This window comes from Sylvia atricapilla, chromosome 1 (assembly GCF_009819655.1).
Source record: "Sylvia atricapilla isolate bSylAtr1 chromosome 1, bSylAtr1.pri, whole genome shotgun sequence".
NCBI classification, from domain to species: Eukaryota; Metazoa; Chordata; class Aves; order Passeriformes; family Sylviidae; genus Sylvia; species Sylvia atricapilla.
Window position 1 is genome coordinate 49,497,757 of NC_089140.1, and position 23,374 is coordinate 49,521,130.

The 23,374-nt window shown below is 38.7% G+C and overlaps 1 protein-coding gene across 1 annotated transcript in view; it reads right to left on the reverse strand.

Annotated features, from left to right (window-relative positions):
- Window positions 1-600: 600 nt before the first annotated feature.
- FBXL2 (F-box and leucine rich repeat protein 2) overlaps window positions 601-23,374 on the reverse strand; it is a 411,994-nt gene continuing 389,220 nt past the window's right edge. The window contains exon 16 of the transcript XR_010743969.1: window positions 601-611. The gene's annotated coding sequence lies outside the window, so the exon portion shown is untranslated. The remainder of the gene's footprint in view (window positions 612-23,374) is intronic.

A 23,374-nucleotide genomic window follows, 5' to 3' on the forward strand; every position in this document is an offset into this window, starting at 1 on the left:
TCAACAAACTGCAAGTAACTTCCACTTTCAGCAGTTTTTGTGTGTGTTGTTATTCCAGTGCTTGTTATTTCACCAATGCTCAGCAAAATCAAGCACGCTTTTTTTCATATATATTGTCACACTAATTAGAGATACTAAGATTCTATGCACAAGGATAGGAGTGGTAATAACAAAGGAAACTTTTCCACCACTGCATTTAATTTAAAAGTGCTGAGATAAGTACGCAAACTCTTCTGGACACTCTAGGAGTTGGTATCTTGCTTTGTGGGCGTATACACATGTCTGTCTGCTGCCACGTGACTCTCACACCTGCAGCTCATAATAATGTAGTTTCAAATGAGTTGAGAAAATGAAAATTGCCTTCAAATGGAAGGAAAATGCATTTGACATACCTCTTGTCCCAGCACTTGCGAGACTCACTATAATTACTGCTGTGAGCTTGCAGGCAGATGGCAAACGAGGCAGCACCTTGAATTCAGTCAGCAGGATGCTGCAGAATTGCTCTCACTAACATTTTGTTCAAGATGTTTCAACACACAAATCTAAAAACTGGCAACCAAGACATAACTACTGTGATTATTAGCAAGCCTTAAATATCAAGCACATTACATCTGCACCAGCCTTCCACACCTCTCTGTACCCACAGTGTCACCTATGCTGTGCCCAACCTAGCTGCATGTGCTTGGCCCCAATCAATGTTATTACATACTCCAAGATAGAGGGAAGAGTCTTCATTAACAGATGAGATTGAAAATGACCAGATTCTGTTCCAAGGGTAAAAAAAAATTATCTTGCTCATATCAAGAAGATCATTTTGAGACAGCAGTGGCATCCAAGTGACCTGGAGGTTGTCAGCTGCCTGAGTCTTACTGAGCTTTTAATATTACAAAAGGAAGGAAAAGGAAGGGGAAAGGAGAGCTTTGGGAAGACAAGGCTTAAAAAAAAAAAAAAAAAAAAAAAAAAGGACATAATAGGCTGAATATCCAGCTGCCTTAAGGAAGAGGGGTTATCGCTATTAATTTTTTTAATCCACCTGGCTCCTCGACTAGGAGATTTGGGAATATCTCTTTGCACAAGAAATCTCTTCCAGTGGAACTGGGGAATAATTTGAGAGGTTGCAAAAAGTGTGTTTATATGTCTAAACAGCCTTATGAAACTAATTCTAGAGTCCTACTACAGTAACAGAAGCAGACAGAAGAGAGTTACCTATGTTCTCTTGCTTCCATTTAAAAAGAAATGACACTTATGCTGGTGGTTGGGGTTTTTTTTCATTTGTTTGCTACATGATGTGATTTTTCAGTTCTGGAGTCCCTCTCTACATAGCTACAGTGCTGGAAAAGCAAACATTGGCTGTTCAGCTGCCGTTGCAGAGCAGCCAGCTACTACACTGCTGATTTAGACCACAGGAATGAGCACTTTGCAGTATTTCTACAGCCAAATCCAAGTACTGTATGTAAGAATGAAGTGATTAGAGCAACTTTCCCTAAGAACAACGAATTTTCCTTTCTGAAATCACTTCAACCCATGTTATTGCACCCCAAAATTTGCATAACTTAAAGAAATGGGTAGAGTTTTTACTGCAAAGGTAAAACCATTCTTACTGTTCTCTAGCTCTTTATGATCCTGCACTGTTAGGATTTATTTCAACTCACATAAAGAGGGGGTTTTGCTGACATAATACATAAAAGAAATTTTAAGATTAATAAAGTAGATAAGACTTTCTAAAGAGTGTTTTTCCAATGACCTGACTCAGTATGATGCTGGTGTGAGTGAAGAATCAGGGTCACTATTTCTATCAAGAGGATTTAAGGGTAAAGAAAGAACATCTATTCTTTGTAACACAGTATGGCTCAGCTGCAGCAAAGGTCAACAAACACAGTATATGGCATATAAAAGGTAGATAAAAGTTCCCATTTTATTCTTCAACTGAGATGCTCAGAAAATTATAAATTCTGCTTCTTGTGTATTTTAGAAGTAAGAGCAAACATGGAGCTTGGGATGCTGCAGAAGAGTCAAATCTACTGTTGCATCATTCACTACCTTGAATTTGTGTCTGCAAAGGTTAAGAGGTGAATAGAGCAGCAATTTCTCTTTGACTGGCCACACCACATGATCAAGTGCATTACTACTGCTGCCAATATTGTATTTTGATCAGTCTTGGCAATACATTTCACATGCAAATGGATATTTTGTTACAAATTCATATCAAAGGTAATAAACACCTGCTTTCCTATGGCCTAGATCTCAAGGTGATTCCCACTTACATTTTATTGGAGATAAATTACATGAGGTCCATGCTGTCCCTTATCTCATTAAATTTATCTTAGGGTAAAACTAAGGTATCTCATGTTTTCTTCATGATCATCAAAGTGTGACATATACTGTGGGTTTAGGAAAAAATCATTGCTAGCAATATTCTGTATCTTGGAAAAGACATCTGGGCCCTGCCCTCAAACAGCATAAAATTATTCACGTGGCATTCTCTGTCCCATAGAATCCCCTCCAAGGGGATAAGAAAAAAAATGCCAGTTTTCCCCACTTGCCCAGTGACACATCTTGGTTATCTAGGCATCATCACCTGCTTTTGATAGAATGCAATGAAGCTGTGTCTTGTAGTGAGTGTTGCCCTCTAGGTGTGTATACAGGCTGCAGAGACGTCAAGACTGAGAACTTTGGTGCTTTGTTGTAAAGGTTAAAATCTGTCAGGTGTAGGCAGCTATTGCTAAATTTGGTCAGTCTGAGTTGTACTTAGGCACTGAAGAGAAGGCAGAAAAGTAACAGAACTAAGAGGATGTATTTGCTGAATATATATTTTCATAACCTAGATAGCTGTAGTTAACGAGTTAGAGCATCCTATTTCTGATATAAACAGCAGCAAATTAGTAGATGAGGTATACAAGGGCTATGCTTCAGCTAGAGGTCACAAAAATAACACAGAAAAAATAATACAGGGGCGGAGGGAAGTTGTCAGCATTTTAACAGGCTTTGCATAATACTGTGACAGGAACTACAGCAAACAAACCACTCAGATCAAGAATCCAGAGGGTTGCAGACAGCACTCACATCAGAGCAAGGGTGTTCAGTAGGCACAAAAGTTGCTGATCAAAGAGTGACATCCTCCCCGCCACCAAGCACACCATTCCTTTGCTAAAAGCCCTTTAACACAGCGCAGCAGGATGCACACACTTTGAGCAGGAGCAAACTTTGAAGAATGCAGACATGCAAAGAGGCACCATGTATTGGAGCACTTGATACCAAGAAACAAATTCTATTTCCAGCTAATCTTTTCATGTTGTCAAATAGGGAGCCCAAAGTCAGATCAGGGGGAAAATACTCTAAAAGGTCACAGGGAAGGATCACAAACAGATCATAAGGTAGGAACAAATGTTTATATTTTTACATAATATAGATCTATATCTGCTGAAAATCAGACTCAACTGTTCATATACTTCTCACCAGACATATTAGAGTACATCAGTTAACAACATTATTAACAGAAGATATTTTCCCTAACTGGAGCTGGCATGGGAGAAACCCAGGATCAGAACATTTCCACCCTCAATATTTAATGGCCTTCACATATATCCAGATAACACACCTTCCCATTTTTAACTGATGTAATATTCTTTCAGTACCCACTAGATTTCACCAATAAATATTTTAGCATTAGTAGTGTTGAAGCATTGTTAATTACAAAAATTACATCCGTAGCACATTATATTTTTAGAGTGCTTTAAGTTAATTAGTTAATAAATTAATTGATCCTTAACAATATAAGTTTGACCCTTAACAATATAAGTAGGCTGCTATTTAGAAAAACATTTTAAAGTGGGTAACAGAAGGCAGGCACAGGTTAAGGACCTTGCCTATGATATTATAGCAGAGGAAATAGAAGAGTCTAGATTAAATCCAAATTAAATGTTATTAAAGAATTTAGGTTTACCAAAAAATGAGGTAGAGGTTCTGTTTTGGAGGGGGTTTCTAAACTTCCACATGGGAGGAAGGAATAACAGAAAGATATTCTCAAACCTAATATACAGCAGTGGAGAAGGTCATGTTGAATTTGACTTAAATAATGTAGGCAGAAACCTTCATTGAATTCCGTGACAAGCAAGAGACATTGAAAATCTGTCCATGAGATTACCTCAGTTTATTAGAGCACAGTACTAACAACACCAGGGTTTTGGGTTTAATTTCTGTACAGACCATTTACTTGAGAGTTGGACTTGATGATCCTTGTGGGTGCCTTCCAACTATCAATATTCTGTAACTTCTATCTATTGAGCTACTGTGTCAGGACAGTATCAGCACATAATGCTCTTCTGTAAGATTGTCAGGGTTTTGATGCATTCTACCACTTTTGAAAACATGATTTAAGATATCCACAGACAATCATACTCCTTTATGAGACACAGAGACAATATAAGTTTGCTTTAGCTTATTTAGAAGCTCTTGGGAGAAAAAAAGAAGTATTGCAAGTCTCTGTGTAGGAATAAAACTTCTAGATATATATGGAAGGAGTAAATGTCCCAGAAAACTATTATGATATAAGGCCAAAAAGATTCCAAGTAGCAAACAATTACACTTTTCAATCACGCAACATTTCCTTATACAGAAATAATCCCATGGCACGTGAAAAGATGTATAGAAAAGTATTGCTGTACCAGTCCAGCAACTGAGTCTTAAAGATTTCCCCATGGAAAATGATTAGGACTCATTTCCACTCTGCTGTTTTCCAGTAAGATGTGGATCCATTCCTCTTTCACTCTGATAGAAAGGAAGGGGAACTACCCCATTTTTTAATTAAAAATCAAAAATCCAGGGTCCCTAGTCACAGTGGGAAACTGCATGATCAGAAACTGCAGAGTGCTGCCCTTCAGGGAACTACCAAAAGTTAATCATTCCTGCAGTGGGCGATTTTGCTGTTGCACAAGTTTCCTAAAGTCTACTCATTGTCAGACTATGTGTTTAAATCTCATGTAAGGAGTGTTTTGTGGACTTATAGAAGTACCTCTTGGAATTTACCCAGAATTACTATGGATGGGCAGTGCTGGGCTCTGTCAATGCAAACTAGGGAAGTTTCTGTGTCACATATTTTCTCTCAGTGTGACTCCAGCAGACATCATAATTCCTGTGGTGTGTGACAAAGGTGCTACAGTCACTTGGATGTTTTGTGTGAAGAAGCAAATAAAAGTTAAAGCTGTCATCTCTTTTACCTTGAATTCATTATGAAAGAAATATTTTTATTTTCAGGGTAGGTTCAGCAGTTTTATGGGGTATTTTCAAAGTCCACTAAGCAGGTAATTCATACACACAAGACAAAAGTGGAAAATTTAAAAAATTTAAAAATATTAAAGAGCTGAGTTGGCCTTGGATACATATTTTCACAAGTGACAGAAATAGAACAGTTCTGAAGAATATAAGTTACAGAAAAGATGACCTTACCTAGTGGTTGTAGCAACAGGATTTGTAGCTGAGAGGATCAGGTTCCTATTCTGGCTGAGTTGCCCTCCTAATGGAAAACAATTAGTAAAAGCAGTTGATGTTAACCTGTCTGAACTGCTAACTCATAATAAAAGTTGAGATGAGAAACTGATCTTGAAACAAATTCTCTGCAGGAAAGTTGGTTCAAAACTTTACAGAAAGAACACTATGTCCAAAACATTCACTTCCATTTTGGTCACACAGATCAACAGAACTTAGTAGAGGCATTTCACAGTCTTTCTACCTTCTGGTATTCTGTTTTGAAAATTGTAATTCTAAGTAAAGAAGATATGCGGTTAAGAAAATAAATCAGTACCTTTTTCATATAATTTAAACTACAAAATTGAAATTGCAGTGAAATTAATGGCTTCTAAAATAGCTGCTACAAGAAGCAGTCCCCTCTTCTTGCACAGTTTTCATGGTAAAAAGAAAAGGAAATAAAAGTTCAGATTTTCTGTAAAAAGCAATGTAAGTTTTGCCTGTGCAGTGATAAAATTTGATTCAGCATCCCATTTTGCTACAATTTATTTATGAATTCTCTCCAGTCAGTTCCTGTGTTGGGACATGATGAAAAATTTGGCACCCTGCTTAGCATATTTCCTATTGCCATCTAAGGTAAAAGGTGACTGATGCACAGGAATTTTAGATTCTAGTTAGACATTCACCTAACAACATATGAGTCATTCTTGTTTCTATGCAAATGTCATCCTTCACCTGAAGGAAAATTCTTGCCTCTTAATATTTAAATTTCATCTAGCTCTCCTCTATCTCTGAACATCAACACATCATTGAAATTTTCTTAAAATACATTGAGGGACAAAACAATTTTATCTTTTTTTACTTATTTTACCAAACCCAATGTTCTCCTTAATTCAGACAGTATGAAAATCTCAGCTATTAGAGCAAAGATAAATACTATTAAAATAATTTCCCTGCTTGGTCGAAGATGACACCAAACACAGAACTGCAGCTGACAATTTGCATGCTTCACTTCTAGGGACCTCACTCCTAGTGACAGGCCTCTCTAATGCCCCATGGTACATAAAGGGATAACCTAAAAGTCAGGATAAGGGAGAGAAAAGAATGAGCTTACTTCCACGGAAAGATTCTAGAAATCTAGAAATCACAGAAATCTAAATTTCACCCCAAAAGCCCTATTCTTGTTCTGACACTGTTAAAAATAGTGACACCCTCATAAGAGCCTTCTGCCATAAGCATATATGAGTGAGACCATAATCAGACTCACTGAGTTACTGAGGGTTGAAATAGGATGATACTGCTACAGCCAGGGATACAGCTATATCAGCTGCAAGGTCAACTTTGAAGTGGTCATCCTTCATGGGACATTCTTTCAGGCGTAGGCCACTGGCCTTTGAACTACACTAGTGCAGTGGCTAAAGCAGAGCATAAGTTTGCAGTGGACGTGCAGTGTTTAATTTGATTTCCAGTATGGAAATGCAGTGAAGGTTCAAAGGCTTCTGACATGGAAATCCTTTCACTAAATTTTGGGTGCAGCAATGGAAACCCACCTTATGGACAGAACATTGACCCTTCAATAGGCTGTGGGCTGTTTGGAGAATACTGAAACAGGTATTATTACAAATTAAAAGATAGTCTGGGCCAATTACATGCATGCTTTGCTCCCTACGGGTTCACCCAGGGGTTTGGAGCAAACAGGGCTCACCAGGATGATGCACTGCTCCCGTTTGGTAACAGCACTCCATCTGCTCATCCCCTCCCTACCTCAGATGATAACAGAGAACACAATCATCCTCCAAGAGAGTGTGACAAAAAAACTGCTTTTGCAAGGCCACATGCCACATCTCAGCAGCCCTGGGCCACAGCCTGCTGATAACAAACAGGCTGAAAATAGCTTTGCAAACCCTCCAATGTATCTTTCTAGATGTTTCACTCTCCCTTCGTGGCTGCCAAAAACTGATGCCTTGGGAAGGCTGACCTGAGACTGGACAGAGCTAGAGAATAAAGTAGGTATTTATTGCAAGTCCTTTAGGATACACCCTGGGGAGGGCAATAACTTGATCAGAGCTACACCCAAGGACTTAGAATGACAACAGAATGGATGACCCATCATGAGGTCTTTCACTTTTATAAGTCTTGGTCCATTTGCATATTGGGGTTTAGTTGTCCAATTACAGCCTTGGGTTGTGAAGTCTCATCTTTCTTGTTTCTCCCTTCAGTCAACTGCTGTTTATGCACTTGAGCTGGAAAGTTGTCTTTGGTCTTCAGCAGGAAAAGGATTTGTTTTGTCTACCTACTCTGTGAAAAGAGCTTACTAACACCCAATGTGAGGCCTCAGAACTACATCCCTAGGCAGCACAGAATCGGAAAAACATGAAAGCGAGAACTTAAAGCATCACCTCAGTGAAAATATCCCTGGTGAACCAAAGTCTCAGGCCAACAGACTGCTAGGAGAAATCCAGGAACTCTGCTCCTTTCAACACCAGCAAGAAGGAAGAGGCTGACATTTGTATCCCAGCCATTAGCCATGAGAGCAGTCACTCCTGTTTCCCTAGGGGCCAGCCCAGGCAGTGGAGCTTGTGGAGCTATTGCAGCCAGTACCAGATCAGCCTGAACCTGCCAGCAATTCTCTTGGGCTTTCATACCCCACTCAGGAGATCATCTGAATAGGTAAATGACTCCCAAATTGTAGTCCCAGTAGCAGCAGCACAGTTATGTAGACTTTACTTTTATGTTTCAGCAGCATCCAACTCTGTCTTAATTAAATTTATAAGTTGGTTTTCCAAGTAGCACCTGTGGAGTTTTTGAAGTGCATTCACATAGGATTATTGGCTTTTACTTCAGGCAAGAGAAGCAAATGAAAGTGCAATGATTGAAAGGCATAGGAAGTAAAATTTGAGCCTTAGCTTAATCACCTGAAAGAGAAAAGAATGACTAAACAAACTAATTATAAACTCTAGGAAACAAGAACCCTTCCTCCCAAAATTATCTACTAAACACTAGACAACAGTAAAGAAGAATATTTGCTTGGCCAATTTACACAATTTTATTACTTTTAAAGAAAATTACTCTCAAAACTACCTGTGATGTACTGATAGCTTCCAAATTAAATTGTTCTCAGTATTAAAATCAATGTCTCACCCAGATGTGAGAAAATAATGCATGTTTTCCTATTGCTTCTAATTAAAATGCCTTGGCAAAATAAAAAAAAAAAAAAAAAGAAGGCTTCTTGTGTTTCTTTTTCTTCAGAGAATTTTGCATTTAGTGGTCATTTTTGCTTTGGTTAAATACCAGAAAAAACTCACAGTGGCCAAGCAGAAGCATACAATCATTTAGCTGCTCTATTTCTTTTACCAGCTCCCATGCTTCTGCTGTATCAGAGACATCAGATGAAAAGGGAGCAAAACCAGACAAAAGCAGCTGGGTGAGAACTGGATGAACAAATACACTCGGGGAAAAAAATCATGTCAAGTTTAAAAAGAAACAATATTTATGATGGACCAAAAAGCCTGGAAAGGAAGAGCTGCTTCCCTAGTATGAGAACGAGAACAATTCGCTATCCTGACATAATATTATGATATTTACAGAGGAAATGCAGAGGAAAGAAGAATATATTTAAAACGTACCAAATAATTCACAGATACATTAAGCAGTCTATCTGGAAATGAGACATAGATCTCTGGAACTCCTCTCAATATCAGATTTAGAGAACGTATTTCATCTATTGATAGGGTGTTTTAAAACAAACATTTTACAGCTGACCCCAAACGTTTCATCTATTAGAACCAAGTGGTTATTAAAGTTCCCTATTCTAAATACGTGTTTCTTGTGGAAACAGGCAGGGTGGAAAAAAGCACAGTGCAAGAGATACCCAGGCAGACCAAGGCTGAGAGGCAGTGGGCAGAAGTACAGGGCAGTTCCAGAGCTATAGCTTGGATCCAGCCAGCAGCAAGGCTTGTTCATCAGCCCAGGCAGGAAGGGCAGGGGGAAAGGGTCAGAGCAGAGGACCTAGAGGTACCTTCCAACCCAAATTATTCAACAATATTAAATGGCGTTGATGTACTGATGATATCACAGTACTGGGAGAAGATAGGGGGGAAAAAATGGAATTTGCAAAATCTACCCATTTCTGGATACCGAATTTATTTTTGAAGGCCAAACCACTCCACATAAGCAGTTTCTTGTTCCCCAAGAATGGCGGCATCACAGGTATCCCACTGACTCCATTTTCCCTGAGCCCTTTGCTCCATGCCCTCTGACTCATCTGTAGCTTGCTCCCTCTCACAGCACTCCCACATATCTGAAACCTGGAAGTCCCTCACCCTTAAAAGTTTTGCCATGCTATCCGACAATACCTACAGAAGTTTTTACACATCTTCTCTGGTGCTGAATTTCTGTATTTTCACTGCATTCACCTTAGCTGCAAACACCTGACAAAAAAATGTAGAACCATCTAACAACTATGGCAGGTGTTAAAATCCTGCACATCACTTTTTTCTGGTACAACAGGCCACCACAAGATATTATGCAACTGACCCAATCTGAGGCATTTAAAATAATAGAGTTTAACGAAACATGTCTGTTGTAATCTACTGAGGTTTGCTCCTGTCCCCGCTGAGAATCAATAACCATATTACTGGAGGCTGACCCAGACCTTCTACGTCAGCACCGCCCATCCATATTCTAAATAAGTTGTGCAAGGAAACATATTAGTTTCTAATCTTGGTTCTTCAGTGCTTAAATAAGCCTCATCACCATAGCAACAGATGGCTTCACAATCGCTAATGCCTTTATTTTCACAAGTCCTCTGAGAAATAGAGGAGGACAGATGCCTCCATTTTACAACTGAGTAACTGTGATGCAGAGAGGCAAGGTGATTGGCCCCAAATCCTGTAAGAAGCCTAAGGAGTGCAGGATGTCAGGACACTAGGTCTCCCAAGCATCCTACAAGTGCCCCAACCTCCTACTCCAGTCTTATTTCTAAAAGTACCTTCTATGCCTTTGGCTACAGCAACAGAGTCTCTGAAAACCAAAGTTTTTCCCAGAGACGCTCAGGCCTCCATTAAGTCTACTATCACTTCATTAATTGAGGTGGTTTTGATAGATCTATTTCTTTATTGGACAATTCTATGCCAGGAAGTTGAGCTACATAGGAAGTCCAAAAGGAACTAAAAAAAACATTGATTTGGCCAGTTTAGTAAGTCAGAAAATACTGATGACACAGCGTGAATTTCATGAGTTTGTAAATATTTGAAAAACTGAAAAGGGAGTCAGTTCTGTGCTTTTTTCCCATAGTATTTGGCAAGAATCCAGCTTCTTCCCTGTACTCTAGGGAATATAAGCATTAGGTAGTTGGAAAAACTAATACCCATCCATAGTTGTCTTTCCCTGTGAAATAGTTACATAAAAAAATAAAGTCCATAACCTGGAAAGAGCAAAAGTGTGCCCCACACTGTGCTTTTATGTGTGTTACGAGTTTATTTATTTATGGGAATAAAATTGCAATGGAATATGTGGAATATTCCATTCTGGGACTCTGTCTTAGATTGTTTCATAAAAATTAGTCATTAGGTCAGGATTCATTTCTGAATCCATCCAGACATTGTTCTGTCTCATCTCAAGGTCCAAGTAACAACTTTCTCTTCCTCTGTTTATAATGGTTTATAGATAAAACTACCTATAAATAAAAGAAACAAGACAAAATTAACTTATCAATACAACCTTTTTCATTTACAATTAGCATCAGAGCTGTATATGAAACATCTCAACCTTAAAATATCTCTGCTTATCACAGCAGTCTATGGTGTTTATATTTATAAGGCAATTTGCACAAATGCCTTTAAACCGATGCAATGATCACTTTTATTTCACTTTTCTACTTCTGGTATGTTGAGTTTCGTTTTATACTGGCTTTGTTTCAGGAAACTGCTTCATTCATATTTCAGGAAGCACTGCTTTAAGAGGGACAGATGGGAGCACCTACAAAGTGAAATACGGAAACTGTCTCTACATGGCAGAAGTGTCTCCCTGGGTGCTGGTGAATTTTATACTTTTTAAAAGGCATGTTTTACTTTGGAAACAGAAGCAATTACTTTTAATTGTGCTTCTCAGCATGAAAAACTTGCAAAATGCATGTTTTCCTCCTCCTCAAAGTCAGACCTGTATATTAAAACCAGAAATACTCCAATACACACTAAAAAACAGGCCATAGTTGTCCTGGGAATATATAGCTGCTCTGCTAAGCATGACTGCATAAAGAAGCTATGTTATGTACGAAGTTGCCTGAGGTTTATCTTGGCTGTCTTAACTTTGACGAGATTAGATTTGCAGAATCAAATGCAAATACAATCTCTGTTTCACTACAATAAACCTTGGCATTTCTTTAAGCTACCAAAACATGTCAATGCTTCACTGTATCAGCTAGTTTAGAGCATTAGCACTCTTCCCCGTAGTATAGGCAGAAAAGGTTAAAGTCCAAGACAGATGCTTTAATCTAAAGTTTAATTACCAGGGAGACCTAATGCCATGCAGAGCAAGCAATTTGGACAGTGTAATGACCTCTTGATCCCACACACCTTGGTAGACCCTGTGAGTCATATTCTGTCTGACAGACACCAAAAAAGGTGACAAGACAGCACCGAGTGGATCATAGTACTTTCTCTTGGGGCCCATCTAGTTGTCTCCATTTAGAGGCAAAGAAAACTGCCATGGGATGCCTGAGATATTCCCTGGTGCTGGGGGACACAGCACTGCCAGAGTCATCACCATTACATACAACCCAGCAGAAGGCAGAACATGGAGATTCCTCAAGGATATAAAGCAGGGGAATATTGTGTGCCCAAAGCAGGTATCCAAATGACAAAAAAAAAAACCAAAAATGCCGTGGTGAAAATACACATAAGAAACCAAAGGAATAAAAGGCTTTAGTGACTGCAAATGTATATTCAACAGCCTTTGCCTGCAGTGAGAGAATTTTGTTTTGATGTGTATCAGTCTGAATGTACAAAAAATGTCCCTATGACACAAGGATGTCCATTTTCAAAACCATTGGAAAAGCTTAGGTCACAGAGAAAGTAATGTACAAAGTAAAACATGGATGGAAAAGCACATTTTCAACCCTTGTTCATCCAACATAGAAAAATAAACTTCCCTTAGGCTGCTACTTGCACTTCATTGACATAGTCTCTCTAGCACAAAGTGCAAACAAATTAAGAATTGTTTTTATCAAAACCATTTTTCTTGTGTATTTTTCCTGGCCAGAGATTTGTTTGACACTGTCTAGAATTTAATGGACATGAATTTAAAGACTGCCTGGTGAGAAGACGACCATAATCCCAATTGTCCTTAATTCAAAGAGATATTGAAAATTAATATATATATATATATTGTTTTTTTGAAAGATCCTGGAATCAGATTCCTACCCATATTTCACACTATTTAATTAAGGAACAATGCAGTCGAAATATGAAGTTTTACTTTCTGATGAACACAGTTCAACAGAGGATTGAAATCCAAAATTCTTAGGTGCACTGTTAAAATCTGTTATCAAGCACATTACATATTTGCACATGTATAATGCAACCAACAAAGAAAAACAAAAAGAGAACAACATAATCCAAAGCCCTGAGCACTGCTCTACTTCCTGAAAATAGCATTGTGTACCTTCATGAAGGGAGGTGGGTTGTGCACAGCAATATTGTCCCAAGAGGTTGTCCTCAGATCTATGAAATTGCAATTGCAGATGTATTTTATGAAGGAGCAGGACTTATGAAAACACACAAGAAGAAGAGAGACGGCATGAATCTGGTCTCTTGCTTGAAAGGAACTGAGATAACACAGCTGGAGCAGGCTAAGATTGTGAATGAGGCACATGGAGGACAGAAGTGTTTCTTGTGCCCTCACCAACAAAATGACAGAGGAGGTCACAGGAACTCAAAGATTAACGAGACACTGTGATCAGACCCACTTATTAGTTTAACACATTTCTGTTGATTAGCAGATGTCAATGTACATCTGGCACATTGCCAGACTCATGGATTCATCTCCTCTGTCAAACATGCCCCAAAAGACTCAATGGGTATGGCAATATGGGCAAAGAAAACAGTTTGGAACAAAGAAAACATTCAAGTCAGTACTATGGGAAAGATGGTGCACACAGAGCTTCACCACTATAAATTCACAGAGCCTCTGTTGGTTTTGGCGTCCTGAACTCAGGTTCATGTTGAGGAGAACTGGAAAAAACTTAGTCCAGTTGTTTATCTGGTTCTTAGATCAAAAGACAACTTTGGCAACTTCTCACCAAAGCAGAATGGAGATTCTTTCTGTTAATATTCGCTTTATTCTAACACAATGCACACAACAAGCCCCCCTGTTTTCCCTGTCACATTTTGCATACTCTTAAGGAGGTGATATGGTAACATCACCTGGTAATGCCTTGACTCTGGGCTCGTTGCAAAGATAAGCCACAACACATCCCTATTTCCAGCAGACAGACAGAACTATTTCCAGTGTTTCTTCCCAGAACTGGCGCACCCTAAGCCAAGAAATACTGCAGGACATTTCTAAACAGGCTTTATTGGTTGGTAAGATTTTTAATCAGGAAGCTCTTTCTCTTGGCTGCTTTCCTCATTAAGTCAGTAATAGGGCACCTCAGTAACTGCTCTGTCACCAGAGATTTTAAGAATTCTACAGACATCCATGAAGATTACAAGCAAATCAGAAATATACTGGGAAGGTACTACAGAGGAGAAACTTCATTACTAGTTTAGTGGTTGGGTATTAAAACATCCCTAGCAATATAACCTGCTTCCACGGTATTTTGCAAGCACTGCTCTGACTTTATTGACGAGCTGAAAGATTCACATAACAGAGCACACTTACAGAAACATTAATACACATATTTCAGCCTTATTACAGCTTCTGCTTAGTAATCAGGAAGGTAAAAATCCCTGCTTCTGAGCTCCAGAGTGACTCCATGTGCTGAACTGCCCTCAGCCCTGGATAGTAGATGGCACCATTTGCAGTTCATCAGTTAAACACAGTACAAAAGCATTCAAAACAAATTAGATGGAGGCACTCAGCTATAAAGAAGAATTAAAGGACTGTAGTCAAGCCATGCAAAAAGGCAGATATCGATTGCCTGGAAATGCCCAAAATATGGCAATAACAAACAGAGAGAGGATATATTCAATGTGCTCCAGGGGAATGACTGGAATGCATAGTATGAAACTGTGACTTCTGTAACAAGTTTTTAGGAGAAGCCCAGTTTCACCAGGATTGATTAGCTATCAGTCACTGTCCTCTGCTTAATTAGAATATTTCACAAGTAATGATGAATTTTCAGAAGTGTTGTGCAGAATTAATTTTAGGTGACATAAATCCTGCAGTGATGTAGTAAAGTTTTATCCTCTGACAAGAACCTTGCTGTGAATTCAAGCAGCCCAAAGCCCAGACTGAGCTTCTCTGTGTTAAAGGGTCAGCACCAGCTCAGTACAGCATGACTGCCCATACACTGCTGCATCAGAGTTCTTGTAATCCGTACACCTAATATCTCAGGTATTTCATAGACTCATTGAATAGTTTGGTTTGTGAGGAATCTCTAAAGATCAGCCACTTCCAACCTCCCTGACATGGGGTGAGGACATCTTCCATTAGGCAAAGCCCTGTCCAACCCAGCCTTGAGCAATGCCAGGGATAGGACATCCACAGGTTCTCTGCTCAACATACTCTGTTCCAGTTTCTCACCATCACTGAGATTAGAGTCTCATCCTCTTTTGTGCTCAAAGCCTTCTTTTAGGCTTATAGTGTCTCAGCTGCTCTGTTTGCTGCTGCTGCTGATACACATAACATCTTTCCTGACAGTGATCCCTATCTGTTAGTGGAGTAGCCTCCTGAGAAAGAGATAAGGTATCCTTATTGTTGAGAGAATACAAAACTAGGAGAGCACAATACTAGAAACTCTACTCCAGAGAATAAAAACCTGTAATGGCCTTGTTCACAACTGAATAAGGCTTTTCCATCTTTAACACCTACAGGTGATGCACAAAGTCCTTTGGAAAGCTGAAGGTATTCATATTCCAAAAAAGAAATCCCATTATTTCATATTTTGAACACTCTTTTTTTCTGGTTCTCCTAAAGAACAAAGTGGGATCTATCTGAGGTAAACTTTAGCACTACACTAACAGACTAAATTCTAATCAGGACTGATGATCTGTTTTAGTGGAAAATATGTACAAACTTACAGAATGCTTCATTCTCATTAACTAATATCTGACATATTTTTCATTGCTTCATCCACATTTTTGCTCTTCTTTTCCACTGTAAATAGTGGGTTCAAGAAAATATTGCTACATTATCTAAAGTTCCAGTCCAGCTTAAAGAAGTTATTCCTCTCAGGAATTGCTGAGTTCTGAATAATAATATCTTAGTGAGCTTTCAGGAAGGAAACCAAGGACAAGTTCTTAGTCTAAAACAATATCCAAAGATATTTCCTTACATTTGCCAGAAACAACTAGAAAGGGAGGTTTATGAAGCACAGCACTGTCAGGCGCAATAAGCCACTCTGCATCATGAAAGACTGGAAGAAATAACTTGCTGATCTAGGACCCAAGGGATTTCTTAACATTTATTTTTCACAAAAGATCCAGCTTTTCCAGAATTCATGCTGACCAAATCATGGAGGGAAAAAAACCAAACAAAAAAAACAGGCGAAGACTGTTTAAGACTGTGCCCAACCCAATATTCAGAAATAAGGAATGAACAGATGCCAAGAACCCCATCTGCCCTTTTCAACAAAAGAGCCAAACATGGTTCTCTGCTTTTCTAAATTCACATTTTAATGAGATTGCATGTATTTTTAAAGGATAGAGGGAAAGTTTAATGCAAGTGCACAGAAAGCATACCAAAAAGGTTTGAAGAAAGCTATTGCTCAGGAAGATAAGGAATATTTCACTTTCTCCTCTGGAAAAGAATCATGAACTACTTAAGTAAATTCCAGATCATTTAACTTCAGCCGAGAAGCCTACAAAGAATAAAATAATAGATATAAAATTAAATAATTGATGGTGGTTCTAAACTAGGGTTATGCCCTCCATCTCCATCCACCACAGACAGGGTTAGACAAGACTAAAGAATTTAGGTCATGCCTATAAAAGAACTTCTAACTACAAATGTGAAACAACCATATATTTTAATGTTTTTCCCCTTCTTTTAAATGTTTACCAAATTCCTATTAGGGGGGGAAAAAAATGGCCAGAATGGTTGAGCCAGATAAATTGACTGCCACCAGTGTAGGATACTGCTATAAGCTTACCTGGGTTAGGCAGATTGGCACATGAGTGGCAACGGCTTTTCCTAAAGATACAGATGAATTAGGCTGTGTAAAACTCACATTAAATGTAGCCAGAATCTTTGTAAGGCTTCTTTGATAAGAAACTTGATTAGCAAAAGATGATGGAAGACAAAGGCTGCATGTTTTTGAACTCTTTGAGTTCTGCCTATTCACTTACAATAACAATGAATAATTTGCTAAAAAGCAAATAATATAAGACGTTAGTCTGCCTTAATATTGGCATGCCAAAGAATCTTTAACAGTTGTCTAGCACCATGGATTTCAATAGAGCATTTCCTCATCCCCATCAGTGCAAGCTAGAGAAGAAACAGCCACACAATGAAACATTTGCAGGATCTTGTAAGTGGTTTACTTCATCTAAATGCTACAGTACTTCACTATAATAGGAATGATTATATGTGGATTATACTCAATTAGGCATCACTGTGGTAATGCTCTCTCTTTTGTTGTCCAAACATCATTGCAAATGTTCATCAAGATGACTGAAGTTTACCCAGGGAGCCGAGTCAATTTCCTAGCTTTATCTTTAAGTGAGCCAAATTTAAAGAAATAATTTTAAAGCCTGAAACTAACTGTTCTCCATTCACACTTGTGACTTTAAATGTACATGCCTCAACTGCTCACATACTGGCTACAAAAATGCATTGCCTGATTACTTGACAAGGCCCTGATTACTTGACAAGCTCCTTCCAACTCTTTTTCTGAACCTTTTCTACAACCTTCTATGTACAATGTTGAATATTTGAAAACTGTTAACAGACCTTGTCATCTTTTCTCTAGGCTAAGAAGCTGCCTGTTCATACATTTATGTTTTTGAAGATCTGATCTTTCTGTTTGCTCTTCTGTGAACTCCCTGCAGTTTGTTCAGATCTTCCTTGAAATGTGGCACCCAAACTGGGCGAATCACTCTAAGCAAACAGTTTAGCAGTATGTGAGCAATAAACTGCTTCATGTTTATGCATCCCAGAATGATCTCTTTCTTTTGTTTTTATGCCTATATCATGTTCCACTTCAGCCATTTTCCACAGAACTTCACCCTCCTGGATTTGCAAGATTGATTTCTCCCATCTACCTGTAGTATCTTTCCTGATTGCTATTGCACAGCCTGTTTTTTTTAGACAGTAACTTCAATCTGTCACTTAGAATTCACATCTTCTCTTAAAATACTCTGAACGTCCCTTGTGGATTACTGTCATCTGTGCATTTAACAAGTATTCTCTCTATGCTGTCTTCTAGGTGACTGATGAAAATGTTCAGTGATACTGGGTGTGAGACAGCCTCAGTATTTTGACTACAGGTAACTCACTGTGACATTCCAGCAGTGCTTTAGCCTTGGACAATGTTTCTCAAGCCAGCTTGATTTAAAAAATATCAGCTTAGGCAAGAAATCTCCATTTAGTTCTCCCCTGTTAAAGGCAGAGACCTTACACTTTGTTGTCCCATACGCTAAGTGTGTCTGACACAAATTCAGTGAAGGCTGATGGGATAGTAGTAATTTCTTAATATTATCTGTTGCTCAGATGTCCTATTCCCAGGAACAGATCACCAACTCTTACCTCTTGCTGGTTTATGTTGCTGTTTCTGTGCCTTGGCAAACAGAGACAGTGTTTGGTTCAGTGTGAGCCTAAATGAAGCGTGCCCTTTTTTAATACGGTTAGAACAGCATTATGCTACATTTCAATTCATGGTATTACATTTTAATGTATTTTGGCTTTAAAGCAGTTTCTTGAAAACATGTCATTGCTGGTGATGTCTCATTTCCAAAATGCTCTGCAGTCTGTTTGCACAGGACAGCAACTGCAAAAGCAGACAGCTGTAATGTGCTGAAGCAGCCCTCTTATTAGAGGGTAACAATGAGCCAAGGCACAGACTCCTTATTAAACATAGCATAAAAAGGGTCCTCTTCACAGCCTGGTCACCTCTACTCCAACTATTCACTGACTCTGGCTGCAGCAAGTTCCTACTGTAGGTTTCCCTTGCAGCTTCTGACTGCTGGTTCTTTCCTGCTAAACTATGACTGCAGGTATTAGTTTGCAGATTCTGAATGCAGGCGCTCTTTTTTTTTTTTTTTTTTTTTTTTTTTTTTAACCTAGCTAGACTGTGACTGCATATTCCAACAACAGGCTCTAACTGCAGACCCAGAATGACCTCACAGTAGCGATTCTCTCTCCCCAGGATCCTGCTTCGTGATTCTTTCCTTCATGTTCCTCAAAGTTCCTCCTCCACTTACCAGCTAACCCCTCTTTTATCTCACTATCCTTATTGGATATAGCTGTTACTTATCAGGGGTGAGGTCACTGTATTCCCTTCTTCTGCAGTAATGAGGTTTTTTCTCACATTCTCTTTGAGACATTTGACTGTAAAACTACCTGATCATTCAAGTAATTCTGTTATATTATCATTATGTACATTCACTGTTTCACAACTCTTCTGTTTTCAACATACAGTAAGTGGATTATTTCAGATTGATACACAGATTGCTGCTGACATATCACACTTGCAGCAGAAAACTCTCCCTACTCATCCATACACATATATTTACGTGTGCACATGTACACATGTTAATATATGGATTTGTTTGCACACAATTTATGTTCATGTACACAGACACACATTTACACATTGCACATACAATATGCAAATATATCTATTCCACGTTTTCCCTACAGAGCTAGGTGTTTGTTTGTAATACAAATTGTGTATTGGTACCTAACAGCTTAAACAGAATATTTTCTGAGTATTAACTCAAAAGAAATTTGTCAAGAAATTATTATTTGGAATATAGAAGGATGAAAGGAGTAGGTTCCAAAACACACAAGAAAACAACCCAAGGCATGCAGCCATGAGAATAATCAAGCAGGCATTTTTCACCAACACAAAGAAGATATGCATAAGACCAGAAAAGGAAAAAGTAAAAAGGCTGCTCTTTGATACAAACCAACACTTATATTCACCTCTAAATGTCAATTAAGTTCCTTGTTCACTTAAAGACCAGGATTACTGCAAAAACTATTTTTCCCCTGGGCTTGGAACCTGATCACCTGTATGGGGGGCAATTTCACTACTCAGGATGACCATCATACGTTTCAGAGTCACACAATACTGTAGAAGTCCAAAGGAGGACAGCCAGACTAGGCATCTCACATACATCAGTAGGATTGTTCAGAAAACAGTGACTTAGTTTAAAATATCTCTGTATATTAATGAAGAAAACAATCTTTCAAGTACTCGTTGAAACTAAAAAAAAAAAAAAAAAAAAAACAGAATAGAGAAGGGCACCCTGTATAGTTTTGCCACTTGTGGCAAGAGATTCAGGGCTGTTCTGCATGGTCAGGCGCTGGTTTCTCACCCTCTCTCTAGGTTTATTCCTCACAGCCAGAGGGAACAGAGCCTCTCTCTGCTCCTCAAAGAAACCACAAAGCTGTTACAGTTTTGACAAAAGCAAAGCACCAAAGTCTTTCAGGCAGTTCTATCTATGCATTCCTTCCAGTACCACATGAAGGAAGACTTATCTCATTCACTCGACTTTGGACTAGACTTATATACGTGGCAATAAAAGACAAAACCATAATCACATTGAGATCTAAAATACTTGGCCTCTTGGTCTCTGCAAAGACAGGGCCCATCTATCAAAAGCAGCCATTTATATTACCCAGAACAAACTTGGGCCAGTGGGAATTTTTCAGCTTGCATCCATGCAGAAATGAAGACATTAAACATACTTCAGTGAAGTAGCTATAAGACCTTCAAAAACTCTGATTTCTCTGGAGTTTTCTTGGAAAGTTTCTATGAGGTGCATCTCTCAGGAATATAAACTAAGGAACAAAAACTGTAGGTTCATAAGGCCTCCTCTGAACATTAGCTGTAGATGGCAAAAAAAGGAAATTAGTAATCTTTAAGTGTAAAAACAATGTTATGGTTAATTAAAAAGAAAAAAAACATTTTCCATCCTCATATACCTTTGAAATTTTATTTTATTGTAATGTGAAGTAGACCTTCACAGGAGGCCTCACAGGAGACCCAGGTTGACCAATTATAAGGAGAACAGGAATGTTTTAACATTTTATATTCTCATAAATCAGAAAGTCTGGTATGCTGTCAAACTACTATGAATCACTAAGCTTTCTGGATGAAAAGAGCTCTCAAGAGCCTCAGACTTACCTCAAATGGGCAAAACAAATAAATCTGTTCATGCATCATTTGTATGGAAAATTTCCTCACATAAAACTAGTGATCAGAATAACCCCCATTCTGCCATCACAAACTTGATGCATCCAAAATAAAAAGCAAACATGGTCATTGGCAGGAAGCCTTGTTTCATGAAAGTTTTGACCCAATGCTTTCTACATTTCTGTACTCTCTACAGATTTTACAAAACTTTTCCCATCATGGGGCATGCAAGGGGCCCTCATCTACTCTGATCAACCACCTAGTCTCATGAAACTAATAGGAACTCATTATTTTTAAAACTTTGATCTCTTGATCAAATACTCTTAAAACCAATCAAGTCACAAGTTAATTGTGAGAGAGAGAAAGAGGCATAGTAGCAGATGCAGCATGATTGAACAACTTTCAGTAAGTTTTCAGTGGGGGTTTAGGGAACCAAATGAAAGCACTGTCTTTATTTAACCAAAACACAAAAAAAAAGTGAGAGATTACAGCCTGAGCTGACATAGTACACTCAATTCACCAGATTTGTTTAAGAAGTTTGTGTTTCAAAAAAATCTCCTGATTGCAGTATCACACTGCAAATAGTAAACAGCCGAGCCCACACAATTACATTTACTCCTCCCTTGTCTTTCAGATCAATCATGGAATACAATTTCCCATTCCCCCACAACTGGCTGAGCTCTACTGCCGGCTTTGTACAGCATCAGCCACAGACCCAGCAGACTAAGGAAAAGAGTTCCCAGCAGAGTAGCATTACAGCAAGCCTTATGAAATTGTTCATAACATGCCCAAGATCCACTCTGCAAAGCAAAGATGGGAAAATCCAGGGATGTGCAGCAACAAAACGTTGGGTCTGTCATCAAGGTAAAATGAGACCTTTTCCAATTTATGGAAACTAGCTAGATGTCCATGAGCTTCATTTGCCAGTATTGCTGATCTCGTACCTGCCCCTTTTACCCTTGCACCTCTACTCAAATCCAACTTCTGCTGCACCTCTCTGCTTGCCTAGGGAAGATGCTTTGCACTTACAGCCAAAGCCTCAGCCTTGTGGGACCTTGGCCACATGGTAGCTGCCAGGCCGAAGCCCTTTCCACCATTTGACAACAAGTGAGAAAAGTGACACCACCTGGGAAAGGAAACCTGGTGCAAAAATGTCTCTATATGCACCCTGCCTCAAAGGTACTGATTTTTAGACTGATAGAAAACTCACATTTCATGAGTATCAACAAACTTAGTTCATGAGGTAGGACCACAGTCACAACACTCAGTATGGCAATTTTCCTCGTTGGGCTTTGCTGCTTCCCTGACTTGTTCTTGTTTGGTATTTTTTAATCCCAGTAACTTCAATATGCCTCCTTTAAAGGGCAGTGATTTGAAACAACTTGTGCCATGTCCTGCTCATTAGCACTCTTTAAGTAACACAGTGTGCACAGTAAGCTTAATTATGAGGCAGTGCAAAGAAATTAAAATTTTCAAAAAAAGTACTAAATGTTAAAAATTAAAATGGTATGTTTAACTGGCAAATTGAATTTAAAAAAATGTGGGTTATTAACTGAAGGAGTCACGCACCTTAAAATAGTCTCAAGGATAATGGCTCTATTATCTTTTTCAATCCATATATTGTTAGCCTTGCATCAGCTAATAAATTAAAATAAACAGCAAGATTATCATAACCATTATTAGCTTTGCCTAACAAGGAAAGAGTATCTGCAAAAATAAAATGCACAAACAAGAAAGATAAACACTAGTGTAACAGAGTACACAGTAGAAGCAGACAGCCACTGCTACAAAGAAATGGATCCGTATGAGCATCCATGGCATTCTAGCCTCAAAAAAAGTCAGCCAAGCTTTAAGAGAAAAACAGATCACATAAGATGTGAAGGGACCTGAACAGCATACTGGGATGAGAGATCCTCATGGACAGAACAGAGGTGACTCCGTGGGCCACTCACAGAGGACAAAAGATCTTCTGCTCCTGAAACAGATTTTTGTCTCTTTTAGGGTTTTTCTTGAGGGAAAAATGACTGGGTAGTCTTTGTTTTCAGAGCTGAATATATTGACTTCACTGAGCTCCACAGGAAAAGAATCACATATTTCAGAATATCTTTACAGGGAGAGCCACAAACTCGTAACACGAATAAATACCTCCATCATATCACTGTCTGTAAACTAATGGTACAAGGTGCTACTCATGGTTTGGGGAAAAAAAATAAATAAGTCAAGCTAAGACATTTTTCCCTTTGGGAAAAAAGAAAAAAACAACCCAACACACCACTAAAATCCAGTCAGGCCTCCATCCAATAAAAATCCCTCCAGGTCCAAAAAGACATTAAAAGTTTCTTTTATGAGAAGAGTAGTGGTCAGAAGTGTGACAAAATCTCTGAATCGCCT